This window comes from Marmota monax, unplaced genomic scaffold (genome assembly GCF_021218885.2).
Source record: "Marmota monax isolate L192 unplaced genomic scaffold, Marmota_monax_Labrador192_F-V1.1 WCK01_AAM20220418_F8-fsc00071, whole genome shotgun sequence".
Taxonomy (NCBI): domain Eukaryota; kingdom Metazoa; phylum Chordata; class Mammalia; order Rodentia; family Sciuridae; genus Marmota; species Marmota monax.
Window position 1 is genome coordinate 3,208,711 of NW_026695217.1, and position 19,540 is coordinate 3,228,250.

Below are 19,540 nucleotides of genomic sequence, written 5' to 3' on the forward strand. Positions count from 1 at the left end.
ACATATTGGTTACCGCATGAGAAATTTTCAGTGTCAGAACCATTTCAATGCAATGTCTTCATTTGGACTGAAAATATATACAAGACTTTTCTTTTAGTCCTTTTTAGTCTTTTATGAACACAGTTTCTCTGTACCTCATTAAAATATAAACTCCTCCTCTGACTTTCAGCTTGACACTTTGTACTGCCTGTTAATGAAATACACTTATGTCATCTATAGGGCATACATTCTTTATTATGTTTTAGAAGCCCCCAAAACATTAATGATTCCTCAATAGAAATGCCATGCCTAAAGTTGAATGTCATGTCTATCATTTAAATTTGTTTACCTGATTCTGAAACACCTGGGATTCTGATCTAAGCAGATCCATTTGAGATGGGAAGAGAGGTGACTCCTAATGAATGGTGGACTGGAAAAGGACATTCCTCCCAGACTACTGCTGATCTCTCCTCTCTATTCATCATTCCCTCTACAGAGGGTTTTACTCACAGAATTAGACTGGAACACTTTCACAGTATCATGTCTAAGAACTAAAACTCATGGGTTTTCTGAGAGAGAGCATAATTACAGTTTGGACTTTTGACACATGTCCAGTCCTCCAGTGAAGCCTACCTTTGATTGAATCTCTTAAATAGAATCGTGATTACTTAAAACTTCACAATACATAATGCTCATGTCATAAATTATGTAGATCATTGCTTAAATAAATATATGTTCTCAAATCAATTTCAGTTGAGTACAAATTAAGCAAAAATACATTTAAAAATGCATCTTGCTTCTCAACAAAATACTTCCTGCCATAGTTGCTCAAAGGAAGTTTTGCTCATGCTGGAAAAAAGTGTACTTAAGCCCCAGTGGCTATCGCTTGTGATTATTTTCCTTATTCAGAAGGTGAAGCACTTTGATCACATGTATAGAGGCAAAGCCATGTGCATAGTTTTCAGCATGAATTACTTAACTGTCTCCTTTTTAATTTATGCCTATTCCTGAATTTATGTGTAAATTCTGGAGAACAACTTAGCAGAAAACTTAAAAAAAAAATATAAATTTCCCAGATTTACACAGATAGGGAAAGCCCTTTAATAAGAGTCTGGGGTTAAATGTTTGAAAATACCAGAGGCATTTAAAATAGACTTGTGCTTAGTTCTTTCTTCGCTCAGTAGCTATTTGCAAGATAGGAAGCCTGGAGCTGAGTGGTGTGAGAATTTTACTATTTTGTTTTAATAATACAAACTTAATTTTAAACACTATTTATACTTTAAACTTCTTGTTTTTTTTTTTTTGAGAGAGAGGGTGCTACTTTGTTCCTGATTAAATGACAAAATCATGAACTGCCTGCGACTGCATGAACATGATGTGAACAACATAAACAGAAAAAAAAATAAGACAAGGTTTTTAGTTTTGACAAAACATATGCTTACATATGATACTTCCTAGATTATTCTCATCGAGGCAACAGGCAATATCTCCAAATGTTACGACTACACAGTCATTAGTCTGCAGGGTGGACACGTGTTAAATCCTTCTCGGGAACCACATTAAATAGAACATTAAGACAGATGAAACACAATTTTCAGGTCTCAGTGCTATTCTTCAAACTTAGTGCTGTCGTGGGTATCCTGCATATGTATTTTTTAGTGCCTGGTTCATAGTTCATTGCTTATAAATTCTACTGACCCTTGAGTTGGAACAAATTTTCAGAAGCAATCAACTTCTCTTGCCATTCCAGGTGCCAAACACACATACAATGTTCTTTTATTTATGGAAATACACACAGATCTATTCTGCATGTGCTCAGAGCTCAACACAAATACCACCCCTTTCCCACAGGCAACAGGAAGGATGTGGTTTGAAGGACACGGTTGCTTCATCTGATTGTTCAGTTGTTCTTCAAAAGACCTCTTGTTTCTACACTGAGTCGCTGTTCTACTACATTTTAAGTTCTTTTTTTTTCTTCCAGTGCTAGGGAACAATCCCAGGGCCCTATGCATGTGGAGCAAGCATTCTACCGCTGAGCCATATCCCAGCTATACTGCGTTTTAGAAGATACACACAAGCCATGCCTGAAATACCATCTTCATTTGTCTAAAATTAGCATTCAAGTAGATCATGCAATTCTTCTTTTTCACTTACCTTCAATGGAGACATGCTGAAAGTGTGTTCCCAGTGAAAAGACATTTCCACGAGCTGTTGACCCGGTAATTCCTTATGTATGCGGGTCAGCTGCAACAATGCAATACTAAAATCGCCAGATGAAATGGTTAGAATTACCCCGTGGCTTGATAAAATCAGCTTACTTTGAGTCTAATCCAGGGATAAATATACAGAAAGCTCTAGGCAGTGGAAACGGTAAACATTATAGAACTGCCCCTGAAACTGTAATGCTGGCAGGTCCGTCACTGCCAGGAAGGCAAATATTTGCTAAATTATCTTGGTTTTACCTGAATGCAAATGTGGGCTAAATAATCACAAGCTACTGTTTAAAGTGGAAAAGTGTGACACAGTAGAATGGACTAATTCCACTACCACGACCATCCCCTTCACCCAAAACCCAACTGTGCACTTGGAACAAGCTCACCACTGAACCTGACCATCAATTCCACATGTCCTGCAGTCCCCAGCTCAGCATTTCATCACTACTGGTACCTCAGGCCCTTGCTAGGACTGCCCATTCCTCAGCCCCACACCCTTCTGGGTTCTCCTCTGTTCCATGTTATCTCCCTCTTCCATGGAGTTAACATACAGACGATCTCCTTTTATGAAGTCTAGCACCTTGCAGATCCCTGGAGCCCCAAGTAAATCCAGTATTTATTAGTTTCTAAGAAATACATGAGTTTTTCAACTTTGCATTTTAAAAGTCTCTTACATGACCTCAAACTCACCTTCAAAAATGATGCGGTGTTCATTACTGATTGCTTCTCCTCTTTATGATTCCCCTACAAACTTACTAGATGATGAGAACATATAATTTAAGAAGAGAACTCTGGCAACAATTGCTATGAGTAGTTTCTTCTGAATTCCTTCCAGTTTACTCTGTCCCTGTGTTTTCTCTAACCACTTCTCATTTGCACTAATCAGTTGTGGTGAGTATGATCTATGACACTCCTTAGAACTATGGAAGCAGGCATCAAGAGAAAGAAGAATGGAAATTTGATGAAAATATTTTATTGGTGACACTCAACTAGAAATGCCATGTCTAAGAAAGTGTACACAACTCCACGTACCAGGTGGATCCCACTCCAGACCCAGCATCTTATATAAACGTCTGCATTTTCTTCCCCAATTAGAAACAAATAGCCCTTGATGAAGTATCTGTGCCCTGGTCCTGCAGGAGTCCCCATCAGACTCTGGGATGCCAGAACATTCCACCTTGTTCATGCTTCATGCTGAGAGGTTTGTGTAACTCTTATGTAAACTTTGGTCTCAAGACACATTCCAAGCTGAATTTATTTCAAATTCCAAACTGAGTTTATTCCATTCCACTCACTTAAAATTCCAGTTGGGATTGGAAAATACACACTTCATTTACCTTCTGTGCAGTGTTCAATGAACCACTTGTGATATTTTGCGCTGGTAGGTTTCACTTCAGTCCTGTGCTTGTCTGAATATCAGTTGATTAGAGCTTTGCTGTTATTTGCAAGGGATGTTATAACCCTTGCCGTCATCTTTCTTGACATTTTTTTGATACTGTAACATGAGAATTCTGCCAAAACAACATGATGGTTGCTACTGTTTCCCCTGCACCTATGCCATTTACTTGTCACAGTCAAAATTATGTTTCCAATGAAGTAGAAAGGCAGAAAACTCAACTTTCCTATTGTGATGTATCTTATTCTACCCTCTGCACACTGACCTGGCATGAGAAGAGGTAGTCTGATAAACTCTAGAGCTAGGTACAGATTATTTCTATCTAGCTAGGGCAGGACAAGTCACTTGGGGACATGGCCTCGAGGAATGTCAGCTTTCAAGGAGGAAGGATAAAACCCAAGGAAGGGAACTGTTCCTTTGTTTGGTGTGGGTGAGTTTCCTGGACAATGGTTAATCCAGAAATGACAGGCAGCTTAAAAGAATAAACTGTATGTTGACAAAGCAAATGATACAATACCCACCAACCCCGACCCCTGGCACCCAAGAACCTTACCACGTAGTTTACTGCTCAGACTCAAGAAATGAACTGCCATCCCTAACTGATGGATACCACCAGCAATCACATCAGTCCTTGTTGACTAACGCAACAATGATAAAAATGTGTGTGTGAGCACATGGGGGTACCTCTTCCATCCTGTATTAGGATTTTCCAATGATAATGGGGTTGTATATTAAGAAATTTATTTCAACTTCTACCACAGAAGTAGCCCCAACCCCCCTCCGAGACAGTGATGTCACCATGACTCCTTATTTAGAGGTCCTGTTCTATACTTTTCTAGTCCCCAAACACAGAAGTCAACACAACCAGTTGTACTCAAGGCCAGCAACTGCCTGAGGGTCCTTCCTATGCAAGGATGCAGTTTTAGGACAGGAGCCTTATTCAGGATCCCAATCTTTTGTGCGTGAGAAACGAATCCAAAAATACTATTTGAGAAGCTCATGATTCATCTCAGATTTTACACCTGAACTTCGTTTTGGGAGGACATGCCCACAGTAACTTTTATCAAGCAAAGCAAAAGTGATTAAGAATGCCAAATGTTTTTCTGGCGCCCAGGACATTTCAATTGTTATTCCTTAATGTGTCATGCCATAACTGTAATCAGAAACATGTACTCTTCAAACATGTTTTTGTAAATGGTTAAAATGAAAGCAAACAAACAAATCTAAACGAAGCCAAACCCTCACATGCAAATAAGCCAAAATCATTTTGTGAGTCTCAACTCTAGAGAAAGTACATCCCCTTCTCCACCCAGGGGCACCTGGTCTCTTCCCTGCATCTACTCGTATCTTCTCAAGTGTAGGGTTTCTTCTTAATCCCTGCCAGCTCTGAACCCTCAGGCTAGCTCACTTCATGGCCAACTTTAATATAGGATTTCTTCACTTTTGCAAGAAAAGTTCTCTTTCTACATTCACCTGTCCAGCCATATCTCATGTCTGTGAATACCTGGGATCCAGCAAGGCCTTCCACATTCCACAGAGACTTTTTAAAGTCGTGGTTATATCCAGCCCAAGATCCTGGTGCTTAATGTAATGTCCTTTTGCAATCATTTTACTTCTGTGCTCCTATGCCTGAGCTGCTAGGTTCTAGATAAATCCATATGATTCTATGGATGGGTGCTGCTGCAAATACCTGGTCTCCAACATCCCAGGACCCCAACACTGCCCAGCAACCCATCTCCTTTGTGTTCTGACATGAATTGCCTTCTGATTAAATGAAGACAGAATTCCCTGGACCTCCTCTCCTCACTATGAATTTGTTCCAACCTACCTCTTCCCACCCAACCCATTGGAGGGGACTTTTTTTTTCCTTCCCAACACTAATTCTTCCACCTTTGTTCAAGACCCCTCTTTACCTGTTCTATTGGTTGTACCATTTCTCACGCAAACTGTCAACCTGTGCCCCACCCCAGTGCCTTTTGGGCAGCAGTGCCCTGGAGCTGGTGGCTGATTCTAGGTTTTTCCCCCTCAAATCTGCCTTCAATGAGGTCACATGGCTAGCTTGACTTCAGCCACGGTGGGAGTATTTACACCATGGTCATCTGTGAAGGCTACAGATCAGGGCTTTGATCTTCCCAGAGCCCCGGGTTATCAGAACACCACAGCATGCAAGCATGCTCAAGGCACACAGAGTAAGAACACTGACAAAGAGCCTTGCGTCTGGCCTCTTAGCTCTTAAGTTCTGCTGCCCTCAGTCTCCCTGTTCCTGTTTAAACTACTTGAAAAGGTAGTGTGTGCGCAGTCCTCACCCCTAACCAATCTCAACATGCCTCCAGCCCCAACCGGTTCTGCACGAGGTCATATTGCCAAGGTAATCAGTAACCTCCCAGATGATATCTCTAAAGGCTACTTTTTCAGGTTTTACTAACTAATCTGTGGTATTTGATACTGTTGGCCACTCCCTCCTTCCAAGGCTTTCTTGCCAGAGCTCCAGGCTGTCATCATTTCCTAGCTTCCCCTTACCTTCCTGGCCATCTTTCCTCACTTGCCCACCTTTTCACGAGGGCGACCAGGACTCCTTCCTTAGCCTCCCCTCAAGTCTCTTTGTTGTGCACTGATTTAAACTAAGCCTCACTCCAAGCCAGTGGCTTGCGTTGCTGGAACACTTCATCACACACATCACCACCTGTCACTCACATCTCCTATCCATTTAGATGGTGCAAGAGGCCAGGAACCCCAAAATGCAACTTCATCAAATTCAGCCTCCCCCTTATCACCTGGCCTTCTCCGAGTCTCCCCCTCTTAGTCTACTCTTTACTACTTAGCTGAGCCGATATGCACCAGCACAATTCTGATCCTGTGACTTTTGGCTTAAAACACTGCAATGCCCTTCCTTTCTCTTGACCTACCTCTGCAGCCTCATTTCCTTCCTGTTGTGCTGTGTGTGCAAGTTCTGGACTCTCTGTTCCCTCCCAGCCCTGTGCCCTTCTCTCTCCCAGCACAGGGCCTTGACCCAAGCTGTCTTCTGCCTCTTTTTAAAAAATTTCCTCATTTTTTAAAATTAGTGCATTACAGTTGTACATACTGATGTTGTTGCATATTCATACATGCACACAATATAACTATATAATTTGGCCAATATCACTCCCCAGATTTCCCTCATTCTTCCCTGCTCCTTACCCCCTGGTTCCTTTCCTCTATTGATCCCCCTTTGATTTTTAGGAGATCCACTCCCACCTTTGTTTTCCGTTTTCCTTTTTAGCTTCTGCCTGAGAGAAAATATAAGACCCTTGGCCTCCTGTGCTGGGCTTATTTAGCTTAACATTATGGTCTCTAGTTCCATCTATTTTCCTGCAAATGCCATAATAATTTCAGTTGTCTTTATGGCTGAATAAAACTCCATTGTGTATATATACCACATTTTCTTTATCCATTCACGGGTTGATGGACACCTACTGCCTCTGTTTTTAACCCTCCTCGCATAACTCTCACTTATCTTTCTGATCTCAGCTCAGCTGGAGCTTCCTTGCTGAAACTGTGGCTGAGCATTCCTGACCAGCTCAAATTCCCCATCGCAAAATCTCCTGCAGTGCTCATTAGGCATAGGCACATGAGTTATCTTCATAGCAGAAGACAGATGCTTTTAAAGACAGGATTTAAAGTCTTCAGAAGCAATATTCATTTCTCTGCTTTTATGCTTTTTTGTGTCTCTTCCATAAAGAATATAGTAGAGCACCAATATTTATGCCTAAATGGGGTCAACATAAAATTTATCATCCAAACCGGGGAAAGTTTGTCCATGAAAGGGGATGATACTAGAAATTATACCAGGGCAGCATAAGTGAACAGCAAACTATAGAAGTCTCTGGCAAACTGGGACACAGGGTCAGCCAGTTTTGGCTGATGTAACAGAATAAATAGGTAAATGCTTGTCCATAGGGAACTGTTCCTGGACTCACAGAAAAACCAAATGCATCATAGAGGAAGTCTTTAAAAATGTGGTGTTGGTATTTATGCAAACTGTGGATTATGTAATGAGCCTTCAGTAATGCAGTATTTATAATATGATTATAATCACATTAATAATTTCAAATTTTATTGGAGCTAGATCTGTTTATTCTTTTGTTTTATCCCCAGAGCAAACCTGTCTTCATCTCTCAAGAAGTACTCACAGAGCAACGGGCCAGGCACAGTTGTGATGTGGAGAAAGAGCAATAGTGTTTAATTATAGGGCGCACAGTGTCACCCACATATACTGATGAAGAACCAACACGGGGAGCCCATCAGTGACTTGGCTGTGTCTCTGTAGACAGTGACCAGCATAGTCGGGCCTGAAACTCAGGGCTCTGACTCCCAGCACAAGGCTCAGTGTATTTTGTAGGGCACCTCCTAGAATGGAGATAGCTCATGTAAGGTATTTTATGCTCTTGTTGCCACACAGAGATGCCCATGAAGTACGTTTACACAATCTTTGCAGAAGCAGGCTGTGCCCGGGCTCAGCGGGTGTGTTTGTGCTGCTCCCACACTTCCTTTTTAGGCACTGGCTTCTGGACCAGTGACAAGGGCTTAAAGGTGCTTTAGAAGGCCAAACACATCTCTGATTGGCGCGTCACTGTATAATGCTTGTGTTTACGAGTGAATGAAAGGCCAAAGATATGTTCTTTTACTTCATGGCCAAGTTCTACCTCGGAGGAGTCATGATCACAGCACCCCAGGATCACGGGCATCTCCACCATCCAGGGTGGGGTCTGTCCACCACAGACCACTCAACCATGTACCCATTGGGGGTTCTCATCTACCAGTGCTTTGAGGTTCACAAATACAGTCTTTCCAAATAGATTCATCACCGTTCCCAGATTCTTAAGGGAAGTAGTCTTTGTGGTTGCCACTGGAGTGAGGGAGGGAAGGTGGCATGGTGCTGTGTTCCCCTAAGCTCTGCCAAGGGGCACTTCTTAAAATGCAGGATATTTTCAGTAGCCAAGAATTTCACAGATTCCAGAGGCCCCAGGTTTTCATTCATTCCAACTACTTATTCCTACTGGTATAATGTCCTAATAAGACTCAAAGGTGAATCCTGATATTTCCAGTTTAAAAAGTATTTAACTTATTTTATAAAAATATTTTTCTCAAAGTAAGAGATGATTTTCACACAAATCTTTTTTCCCTCTTCTGATCAGAAGAGAATCCTGTAAAGGGCAAAATGAGAATTAAAATAGCTCACAGATCAATGAAGTCATTCTAATCTCAACCAAGGAGGACAGAAATGGAAAGCTTCTAGAGTTACCTGAAACTGGTCAAGGACCAAGATAGCAGACAATGACAGTCAACAAAAGTATTTCTTAAACACCTACAAATTCTTAATCTTATGCTCATGACAAAGATGCATGTGTAGTTCAGATGAAAAAAAAATAAAACCCGTTCTCTTTCTCGGGTCGTCAAGAGTTCTCTTAAAGGGAACGTCCTTTGTTGAGAGCTCTTCTGAGTAATCTGGCTAGGGAGGAAAGCTGAGAGCCCATGGAGCCTGACCCAGGTATCCTGAGGGAGCTCTGGGGAGGGATCTGCAGCCTTAAGAAGCGAAACAGAGGTGGACAGAGACAGAGGCAAAGTGGTAGTGGACAGAGGACTTGGGGGAAGATTTGCTGTGTTTGATCCTCATCTCCGGAATCCCCCAATTTTTCATAAATCATTACTTAAGCTCATCAAGTTCCAAAGAAAACAGTTCAGGAAAATTGCAAATGGCTTAAGTGATGGGCCTAGGTGCTAAAGCATCACTGAGACGGAGAGAGGCGTGGAGTCCACTGGATCACACCCCCTGCAGGACTGCAGGACAACCCATACAGTGGGGCAAGTAGCACCTTTGATGGTTAAGATTTCAGCACAGGGCAACTGCATTTCCCTGAGTTAAAAAATGAAAAGGGATTGTAAGGGGGATTATTTTGAGTACTGAGGACAGATGGCAAGAAGAGAATAAATTTGAACTTGCTTTATCCCCCAAGGAGTCAGCAGGGGCACCCTGGAGCCTACAGATTCCAAACTCCAAATAAAAATGTAAAACAGTTAAAACAAACTTAGAATTTAATCAGCAGTTACTGAAGACTTACTATGTGCTAGGAACTGGGCATAGCATAGTAAGTAACCTGCACAAAGTCTTTTTTTCTGGATGGGGCTTATATTTTTGTGTGGCTAGGCACGCAAAAAAAAACTTGTAAAGTTTTAGAGTAAAGGTAAGTGAATGCTGAGGTGGAGAAAACCACGGCAAGGTGAGGAGTACCTGACCTGGAGGTGGAGTGATGCTTTTGTGGGATGGGCGGAAATCCTCTCAGGTAAGGAAAGAGAGGGAAGCTTTGGAGGATTTGAACAGAGAAGTGCATTTTCAAATACCACTTCAGCTGCTGGGCTACAGAGAGGCAGAGGCTCCCTTGAGGAAGCAGGAGAGCGGTTAGAAATCTGCAGCTGTCCTGGCAGGAGTCAGGCAAGCTTGGGGCAGTGAAAGTGGAGAGCCTTTGTCAGCATCTCTACAGAGCTGACCAGAGTGTGGCTGAACGCAATTGGGAGCTGGAAGAAGAGCAGATTCAAGGGCCCAAGGCTTTTGGTCTGGATCACTGGAGCCCCATTGTTGGCACTTAGCAAGATGGAGAGACCACTGAGAAATGGTTTAGTCAAGAGAATAAGTGCTATTATGTAATCTCAAACATCCTGCAGGCCCCACCCTCTCCCACATTGCAGGATTAATACATTTAGTTACTACCCACCTTTAAGGAGCAGCACAAACTTTTTTTTTGATGAAATATTCCATAGTATGCGTTTACCACCTCAGAGATAGACTAAAAGAAAAAAGGGAGGACAGAGAACTTAGTGGTCTAGCAAGTGGTTGGCAGCTTTCTTCATGCCTACCCACCCTGAGCCTGGGTACCGGGGGCAGGGCCTGCCCCAGGGTTTCTGGAATTTCCCTTGATCCAGTGAGGCTGGGACACTCCCCAAACCAGCTGTGTTGTTAGTTAGCTTGAAGAGTGGAACATTTCTTCCCTCAGAGAGGGTGAGGAGGCCTCTCTAAAAGGCAACTCAATCAAATCACTAACCTTCACTGTCAAACTCAAAGGAAATGTCTGAACACCAACAAAAAGTACTCACAACTCCTAAAGTGTATTCATAAGTGAATTAATGTCTATCAGTCCAAAAGTCTGCTTCAAGGCCAAGGTATGCAGTCCATTTCTAAATTAAGCATCTCAAGGTATGTTTATTTTCAATGCATGCTCAAGTTTAGCTACAGAGTCAGGGATAAAGTAGGATAAGTGAAGGTATTTAATTATTGTTTTCTTTTCCAGATCCTCAACAGAATAATTACTGGCATACTTTGCTGCCCAGAAAATGTCTATTAGAATTATTGAGTACAAAAAAACACAATAGAAGTGGAAACAAGGAAGATGTTTATTTATGCCCTATTTCAAAACCACGGCTGTTGTGCTGCTGCGGGTCTTTGCCTTTGCTGCCCTATATTTTGAGTTTGCATAAAAGTTTAGAATTGTTCCTTAAGTTTCCTCCTGACAGACCCTGATGCATTCACTTGAAAGTGTGGGTTTTGTTCACTTCCAAAACAGATGTCTCATTATTCAGAACCTCCAGGTTATAGAACTCAGAGACTTGAAGGAAACTTCATCCCAACGACAATTACCAGTTTGTCAATCAACCACAGGCCAAGGGGAGCTGTGGGTTTTTTAACATAGAGATTCTGATTTTTTTTTTAATCATTCAGATAATGAATAAAAAGCAAGTTAGTCTGGACATAAGCACATGCTTAAACCAATGGAGAGAAACATCTGGAATCTTCTGTTATTAAAGTTAGAATTCACGATAATGAAAGGGATATGCTTCACACACTGTGCTCTTGATGTAGTTCATTTCCACTAATGCTCCAAATAGCTGCCACTTGTGTTTACCTCCACGAATTCAGTGTGCTGATTAAAGTTTGTAAGATGAGTTCGTTTGTCCATAGCATGGGAAAAATACTGTGTGGAGCCTGAGCCAGGCGGCCTGCCAGACCCCAAAGGGTGTATGTCATCCTACTGCCATGTCTGCGGTCACCTTGCTCATGGAAGTGAATGATACCACTTTGCATTTCATGTTTTCCTGGAAATTCCTCCTAGTGAGCCAGGCACACACGTGAGGGTGTGCTTCCATGTGCCTTCGCTTGTACAGGTGCATGGGTGTGAGATGCATGGGCCCTGAGATGCTGAGTTTCAGGAAGGTGCTGGAATTCCTCCAAGTTCTGCTCCATGGCTAGAAAATCCTGCCCCTGCTAAAGCCCCAGAAGACAGGTGATGCCCCAGAAGACAGGGTTTCACACGGTCCCTGTATGGCCCAGGGACTGGGCTTCATACTCAGTGGCCGAGTATCCTTGCTATGTCCAGAGGCTTTCTCATCTCTTTGAATTTGAATAAAAGTTTTCCTCCCATCTTTTTTTTTTTTTTTTTTTTTTCATTTAGACATGTGTTTTATTAATTTTTCTTTTTTTTTTTTTTAATTTTTTATTGTGGGTTGTTCAAAACATTACAAATTTCTTGACATATCATATTCCACACTTTGATTCTAGTGGGTTATGAACTCCCACCTTCACCCCATACACAGATTGCAGATTCACATCAGTTACACATCCATTGATTTACAAATTGCCATACTAGTGTCTGTTGTGCTCCGCTGCCTTTCCCATCATCCACCCTCCCCCCTCCCCACCTCTCCCCTCCCCTCCCCTCCTCTCTCTCTACCCCCTCCACTGTATAACCCTGAGGGTCTCCTTCCATTACCGTGCAATTTCCCTTCTCTCTCCCTTTCCCTCCCACCTCTCATCCCTGTTAAATGTTAATCTTCTTCTCCTGTTCTTCGTCCCTACTCTGTTCTTAGTTACTTTCCTTATATCAAAGAAGACATTTGGCATTTGTTTTTTAGGGATTGGCTAGCTTCACTTAGCATAATCTGCTCTAATGCCATCCATTTCCCTGTAAATTCTATGATTTTGTCATTTTTTAATGCAGAGTAATACTCCATTGTGTATAAATGCCACATTTTTTTTATCCATTCGTCTATTGAAGGGCATCTAGGTTGGTTCCACAGTCTTGCTATTGTGAACTGTGCTGCTATGAACATCGATGTAGCAGTGTCCCTGTAGCATGCTCTTTTTAGGTCTTTAGGGAATAGACCAAGAAGGGGAATAGCTGGGTCAAATGGTGGCTCCATTCCCAGCTTTCCAAGAAATCTCCATACTGCTTTCCAAATTGGCTGCACCAATCTGCAGTCCCACCAGCAATGTACAAGTGTACCCTTTTCCCCACATCCTCGCCAGCACTTGTTGTTGTTTGACTTCATAATGGCTGCCAATCTTACTGGAGTGAGATGGTATCTTAGGGTGGTTTTGATTTGCATTTCTCTGACAGCTAGAGATGTTGAGCATTTTTTCATGTACTTGTTGATTGACTGTATGTCCTCCTCTGTGAAGTGTCTGTTCAGGTCCTTGGCCCATTTGTTGATTGGGTTGTTTGTTCTCTTATTGTCTAATTTTTTGAGTTCTTTGTATACTCTGGATATTAGGGCTCTATCTGAAGTGTGAGGAGTAAAGATTTGTTCCCAGGATGTAGGCTCCCTATTTACCTCTCTTATTGTTTCTTTTGCTGAGAAAAAACTTCTTAGTTTGAGTAAGTCCCATTTGTTGATTCTAGTTATTAACTTTTGTGCTATGGGTGTCCTATTGAGGAATTTGGAGCCCGACCCCACCGACTGTAGATCGTAGCCAACTTTTTCTTCTATCAGACGGCGCGTCTCTGATTTGATATCAAGTTCCTTGATCCATTTTGAATTCACTTTTGTGCATGGCGAGAGAAAGGGATTCAGTTTCATTTTGTTGCATATGGATTTCCAGTTTTCCCAGCACCATTTGTTGAAGATGCTATCCTTCCTCCATTGCATGCTTTTAGCCCCTTTATCAAATATAAGATAGTTGTAGTTTTGTGGATTGGTTTCTGTGTCCTCTATTCTGTACCATTGGTCCACACGCCTGTTTTGGTACCAGTACCATGCTGTTTTTGTTACTATTGCTCTGTAGTATAGTTTGAAGTCTGGTATCGCTATACCGCCTGATTCACACTTCTTGCTTAGCATTGTTTTTGCTATTCTGGGTCTTTTATTTTTCCATATGAATTTCATGATTGCTTTCTCTATTTCTACAAGAAATGCCATTGGGATTTTGATTGGCATTGCATTAAACCTATAGAGAACTTTTGGTAATATCGCCATTTTGATGATGTTAGTTCTGCCTATCCATGAACAGGGTATATTTTTCCATCTTCTAAGATCTTCTTCTATTTCTCTCTTTAGGGTTCTGTAGTTTTCATTGTATAAGTCTTTCACCTCTTTTGTTAGGTTGATTCCCAAGTATTTTATTTTTTTTGAAGATATTTTGAATGGAGTGGTTGTCCTCATTTCCATTTCAGAGGATTTGTCGCTGATATACAGGAATGCCTTTGATTTATGCGTGTTGATTTTAAATCCTGCCACTTTGCTGAATTCATTTATTAGCTCTAATAGTTTCTTTGTAGAGCCTTTTGGGTCTGCTAGATATAGAATCATATCATCTGCAAATAGTGATAATTTAATTTCTTCTTTTCCTATTTTTATGCCTAATTGCTCTGGCCAGTGTTTCGAGAACTATGTTGAAGAGAAGTGGAGAGAGAGGGCATCCCTGTCTTGTTCCAGATTTTAGAGGGAATGCCTTCAGTTTTTCTCCATTCAGAATAATGCTAGCCTGAGGCTTAGCATAGATTGCTTTTACAATATTGAGGTATGTTCCTGTTATCCCTAGTTTTTCTAGAGTTTTGAACATAAAGGGATGCTGTACTTTGTCAAATGCTTTTTCCGCATCTATCGAGATGATCATATGGTTCTTATTTTTAAGTCTATTGATGTGGTGAATAACATTTATTGATTTCCGTATATTGAACCAGCCTTGCATCCCAGGGATGAATCCTACTTGATCATGGTGTACAATTTTTTTTATATGTTTTTGTATCCGATTCGCCAGAATTTTATTGAGGATTTTTGCATCTAGGTTCATTAGAGATATTGGTCTGTAGTTTTCTTTCTTTGAAGTGTCTTTGTCTGGTTTAGGTATCAGGGTGATGTTGGCCTCATAGAATGAATTTGGAAGTTCTCCCTCCTTTTCTATTTCCTGAAGTAGCTTGAAAAGTATTGGTATTAGTTCTTCTTTAAAGGTTTTGTAAAATTCTGCTGTATACCCATCGGGACCTGGGCTTTTCTTAGTTGGTAGTCTTTTGATGGTTTCTTCTATCTCCTCAATTGATATTGGTCTGTTTAGGTTTTCTATATCCTCCTGACTCAATCTGGGCAGATCATATGACTTAAGAAATTTATCTATGCCTTCACTATCTTCTAATTTATTGGAGTATAAGGATTCAAAATAGTTTTTGATTATCTTCTGTATTTCTGAAGTGTCTGTTGTGATATTGCCTTTTTCATCCCGTATGCTAGTAATTTGAGTTCTCTCTCTTCTTCTCTTCACTAGCATCGCTAAGGGTCTGTCGATTTTGTTTATTTTTTCAAAGAACCAACTTTTAGTTTTGTCAATTTTTTCAATTGTTTCTTTTGTTTCGATTTCATTAATTTCAGCTCTGATTTTAATTATTTCTTGCCTTCTACTTCTTTTGCTGTTGTTTTGCTCTTCTTTTTCAAGGATTTTGAGATGAAGTATGAGATCATTTATTTGTTGGTTTTTTCTTTTTTTAAGGAATGAACTCCAAGCAATGAATTTTCCTCTTAGAACTGCTTTCAATGTGTCCCATAGATTCCGATATGTTGTGTCTGTGTTTTCATTTATCTCTAAGAATTTTTTAATTTCCTCCTTGATGTCTTCTATAACCCATTGATCATTCAGTAACCTATTGTTCATTCTCCAATTGATGTATGCTTTTTCCTTCCTTCTTTTATCGTTGATTTTCAGTTTCATTCCATTATGATCAGATAAGATGCATGGTAATATCTCTACTCCTTTATATTGTCTAAGAGTTGCCCTGTGACATAATATATGATCTATTTTTGAGAAGGATCCATGTGCTGCTGAGAAAAAAGTGTAACTGCTTGATGTTGGGTGGTATACTCTATATATGTCAATTAGGTCTAGGTTATTAATAGTGTTATTGAGTTCTATAGTTTCCTTATTCAACTTTTGTTTGGAAGATCTGTCCAGTGGCGAGAGAGGTGTGTTGAAGTCTCCCATGATTATGGTGTGGTGGTCTATTAGACTCTTGAACTTGAGAAGAGTTTGTTTGACGAACATAGCTGCACCATTGTTTGGGGCATAAATATTTATGATTGTTATGTCTTGTTGGTGTATGGTTCCCTTAAGCAGTATGTAGTGTCCCTCTTTATCTCTTTTGATTAACTTTGGCTTGAAATCTATTTTATTTGATATGAGTATGGACACGCCTGCTTGTTTCCGAAGTCCATATGAGTGATATGATTTTTCCCAACCTTTCACCTTCAGCCTATGTATGTCTTTTCCTATCAAATGCGTCTCCTGTAGGCAGCATATTGTTGGGTCTTGTTTTGTGATCCATTCTACTAGCCTGTGTCTCTTAATTGGTGAGTTTAAGCCATTAACATTTAGGGTTATTATTGAGATATGGGTTGTTCTTCCAGCCATATTTGTTTATTTCTGTTACTAAACATTGTTTGTTTTCCTCTTTGATTGTTTCCCCCCCCCCCCCTTTACTGTCCTACCTCCCACTGTTGGTTTTCATTGTTATTTTCCATTTCCTCTTCCTGTAATACTTTGGCTAGGATGTTTTGAAGAGATGGTTTTCTAGCTGCGAATTCTTTAAACTTTTGTTTATCGTGGAAGGTTTTAATTTCATTCTCCATCCTGAAGCTTAATTTCGCTGGATACACAATTCTTGGTTGGAACCCATTATCTTTCAGTGTTTGAAATATGTTATTCCAGGATCTTCTAGCTTTCAGAGTCTGTGTTGAAAGATCAGCTGTTATCCTGATTGGCTTGCCCCTAAATGTAATCTGCTTCCTTTCTCTTGTAGCTTTTAAAATTCTCTCCTTATTCTGTATGTTGGGCATCTTCATTATAATGTGTCTAGGTGTGGATCTCTTATGATTTTGCACATTCGGCGTCCTGTAGGCTTCTAGGATTTGGGATTCTGTCTCATTCTTCAAGTCTGGGAAGTTTTCTTGTATTATTTCATTGAATAGACTTCTCATTCCTTTGGTTTGGAGCTCTGTACCTTCCTGTATCCCAATGACTCTTAAGTTTGGTCTCTTAATGTTATCCCATATTTCTTGGATGTTCTGCTCATGGTTTCTTAACAGTCTTGCTGAGCTGTCTATGTTCTTTTCCAGTTGAAATACTTTGTCTTCATTGTCTGATGTTCTATCTTCTAAGTGTTCTACTCTGTTGGTAGTATTCTCCATTGAGTTTTTAAGTTGGTTTATTGCTTCCTGCATTTCTAGGATTTCTGATTGCTTGTTTTTTATAACCTCTATCTCCCTGTATAGTTGATCCTTTGCTTCCTGGATTTGTTTGCGTAATTCGTTGTCGAAGTGATCTTTCATTGTCTGATTTTGCTGTTTAATGTCTTCCTTGATACTCCAGATCATCTGAAGCATGTATATCCTGAATTCTTTATCTGACATTCCATCTGCTGCAGCTGTTACCTCTTCTAAAGTTGCGTTGACCTGCATTGCTTGTGGTCCTTTCTTTCCTTGTCTTTTCATACTGCTTGCGTATCTTTCCTGCAGGTGCGGGCGGCGGCTCTGCTCTCTCCTTATTCCAATTGGGGTGTCGTGGCTACCCCGCCGGCAGGTCACTGGGCCTGTTCTGGGAGCTGGTGGCGGCTCTGTTCTGCCCCTACTCCAATTGGGGTGACGTGTCTGTCGTACCAGCAGGCCACTGGGCCTGTCCTGCTGGTCGGTCGCAGATCTGCCCACCTTTCGGGCACGAGTGGAGGCTCTGCTTTGCCCCTACTCCAATTGGGGTGTCGTGACTACCCCGCCTGCAGGATGCTGGGTCTGTTCCTGGCAAGGGAGGCGACTCTGCTCTGTCACTACTCCAATTAGGGTGGTGTTTGTACCCCGCCGGCAGGCTCCTGGGCCTGATCCGCCGGTCTGTTGTAGGTCTGCCTACCTTGAAGGCGCGGGCGGCGGATCTGCCCTGCCCCTCCTACCACGCCTGCGGACCCCTGGGCCTGATCTGCAGGTTGATCACTGGTCTGCTCACCCTGCGGGCACGGGTGGCGGTTCCGCTCCACCCCCACTCCAATTGGGGTCACGTGACCACCACACCGGCAGGGCCTGATCCGGGCGTGGGATAAGGATCTGCTCTGCCCCTACTCGAGTTGGGGTGACGTGTGTACCACACTGGCAGGCCACTGGGCCTGACCCGCCAGGCTGTCACAGGTCTGTTTACCTTGCAAGCGCGAAGGGCGGCTCTGCCCTGCCCCTCCTACCACGCCCATGTACTACTGGGTCGTGGGTCTGCCCACCTGGCGGGTGTGGGTGGCGGCTCCGCTCCGCCCCCTCTCCAATTGGGGTCACGCGGTCACCACGCTGGCGAGCCGCTGGGCCTGCTCCGGGGGCTGGCGGCGGCCCGGCTCCTTCCCTCTGGCTCGAGGACAAATTGAGGAGGCTCGGGTGACTGAGCCTCACCCCCCTTACCAGGAGACCAACTGCTTATGTCACCGCTGGTATTGATGAAGATCTCTCCTCCACCGCTTTCTGCTGACATCAGATCTCTGCCATGTTGGTATCCTATGCGAATGGCAGCATTTCGTTCCCCTTGCCAGGCAACCCAAGCAATGGGTGAGTCCTGACCTGCCCTCAGCAGGACCCGGACCGAGACACAGTTTCCGCGGGCTCCTAGCCCCGGTCCAGGGAAGTTCCGGGAGCCGGAACTCGGCCGCTCCGTGCTCGGTGTAAGCTCCTATAAGTGTAGGCTCCAAGAAGCAGCCCCCGCGGGCTCAGTTCCGGGAGCCGGAATTCGGCCGCTTAGTGTTTGGTGTATGCTCTGGTAGTAGCAGGGTCCAAGAAGCAGCCTCCGCGGGCTCCGCAGCCCTGAGCCAGGGCGGTTCCGGGACGGTTCCGGGAGCCGGAACTCGGCCGCTCCGTGCTCGGTGTAAGCTCCTATAAGTGTAAGCTCCAAGAAGCAGTCCCCGCGGGCTCAGTTCCGGGAGCTGGAATTCGGCTTCTTGGTGTTTCGTGTTTGCTCTGATATTAGCAGGGTCCAAGAAGCAGCCTCCGCAGGCTCCGCAGCCCGGAGCCAGGGCGGTTCCGGGACGGTTCCGGGAGCCGGGACTCGGCCGCCCCGCGCTCTGTGTTCACTCTGATAAGATCAGATTTTAAGAAGCCCCCAGGCGCTGAACCCTAGCAATCTGTCTGCAAGCCGCAGGCGAATTGCAGCCTGAAATTACCTGTTCTATGGCTGAATGAGCTGCGGTCAGTCAAAAACAGGTGTGGTGACGTCAGTTTTCTCCTCCCATCTTTTAACAAATAATAAATAATTTATAAATCAACTTTAAAGTTATGTAGAGTAATAAATGTAGCAGCTTATATTTAAAGAGTTAGAACTATAATTGCTATTTATTATATTTTTTACAGTCATCATATATAATATATAGTACATTTGCTATTGTTTATATTTATCATGACTTACTTATGATTTTTATGTAATTATTCATAAACACAAAATACATAAAGTGTTTAGTAATTTACAAAATAATTTTAAAATAAGTCATTTAAAATAAATAAGTAATAACCATCATCTTTGGACGTCTCTGTTCTTCATCTTAGACTTAAAATAGTTAATTCTAATTTTTTCTCTTATTTCTCACTTACCTCTTTTATTTATGTCACAACTTTGTACCCTATTGCACATAAAAGCTAATATAGT

General features: G+C 42.2%; 1 protein-coding gene across 10 annotated transcripts in view; it reads right to left on the bottom strand.

Moving 5' to 3' along the window:
* Positions 1-19,540, bottom strand: part of Chrm3 (cholinergic receptor muscarinic 3) — a 434,005-nt gene that overhangs the window by 163,845 nt on the left and 250,620 nt on the right. The window contains exon 1 of one of the 10 annotated variants that reach the window (XM_058575022.1): positions 2,134-4,117. The exons of the other annotated variants lie outside the window; for them this stretch is intronic. The gene's annotated coding sequence lies outside the window, so the exon portion shown is untranslated. Of the gene's footprint in view, positions 1-2,133; positions 4,118-19,540 lie in introns of those variants that run through there. 10 annotated transcript variants of the gene reach the window in all.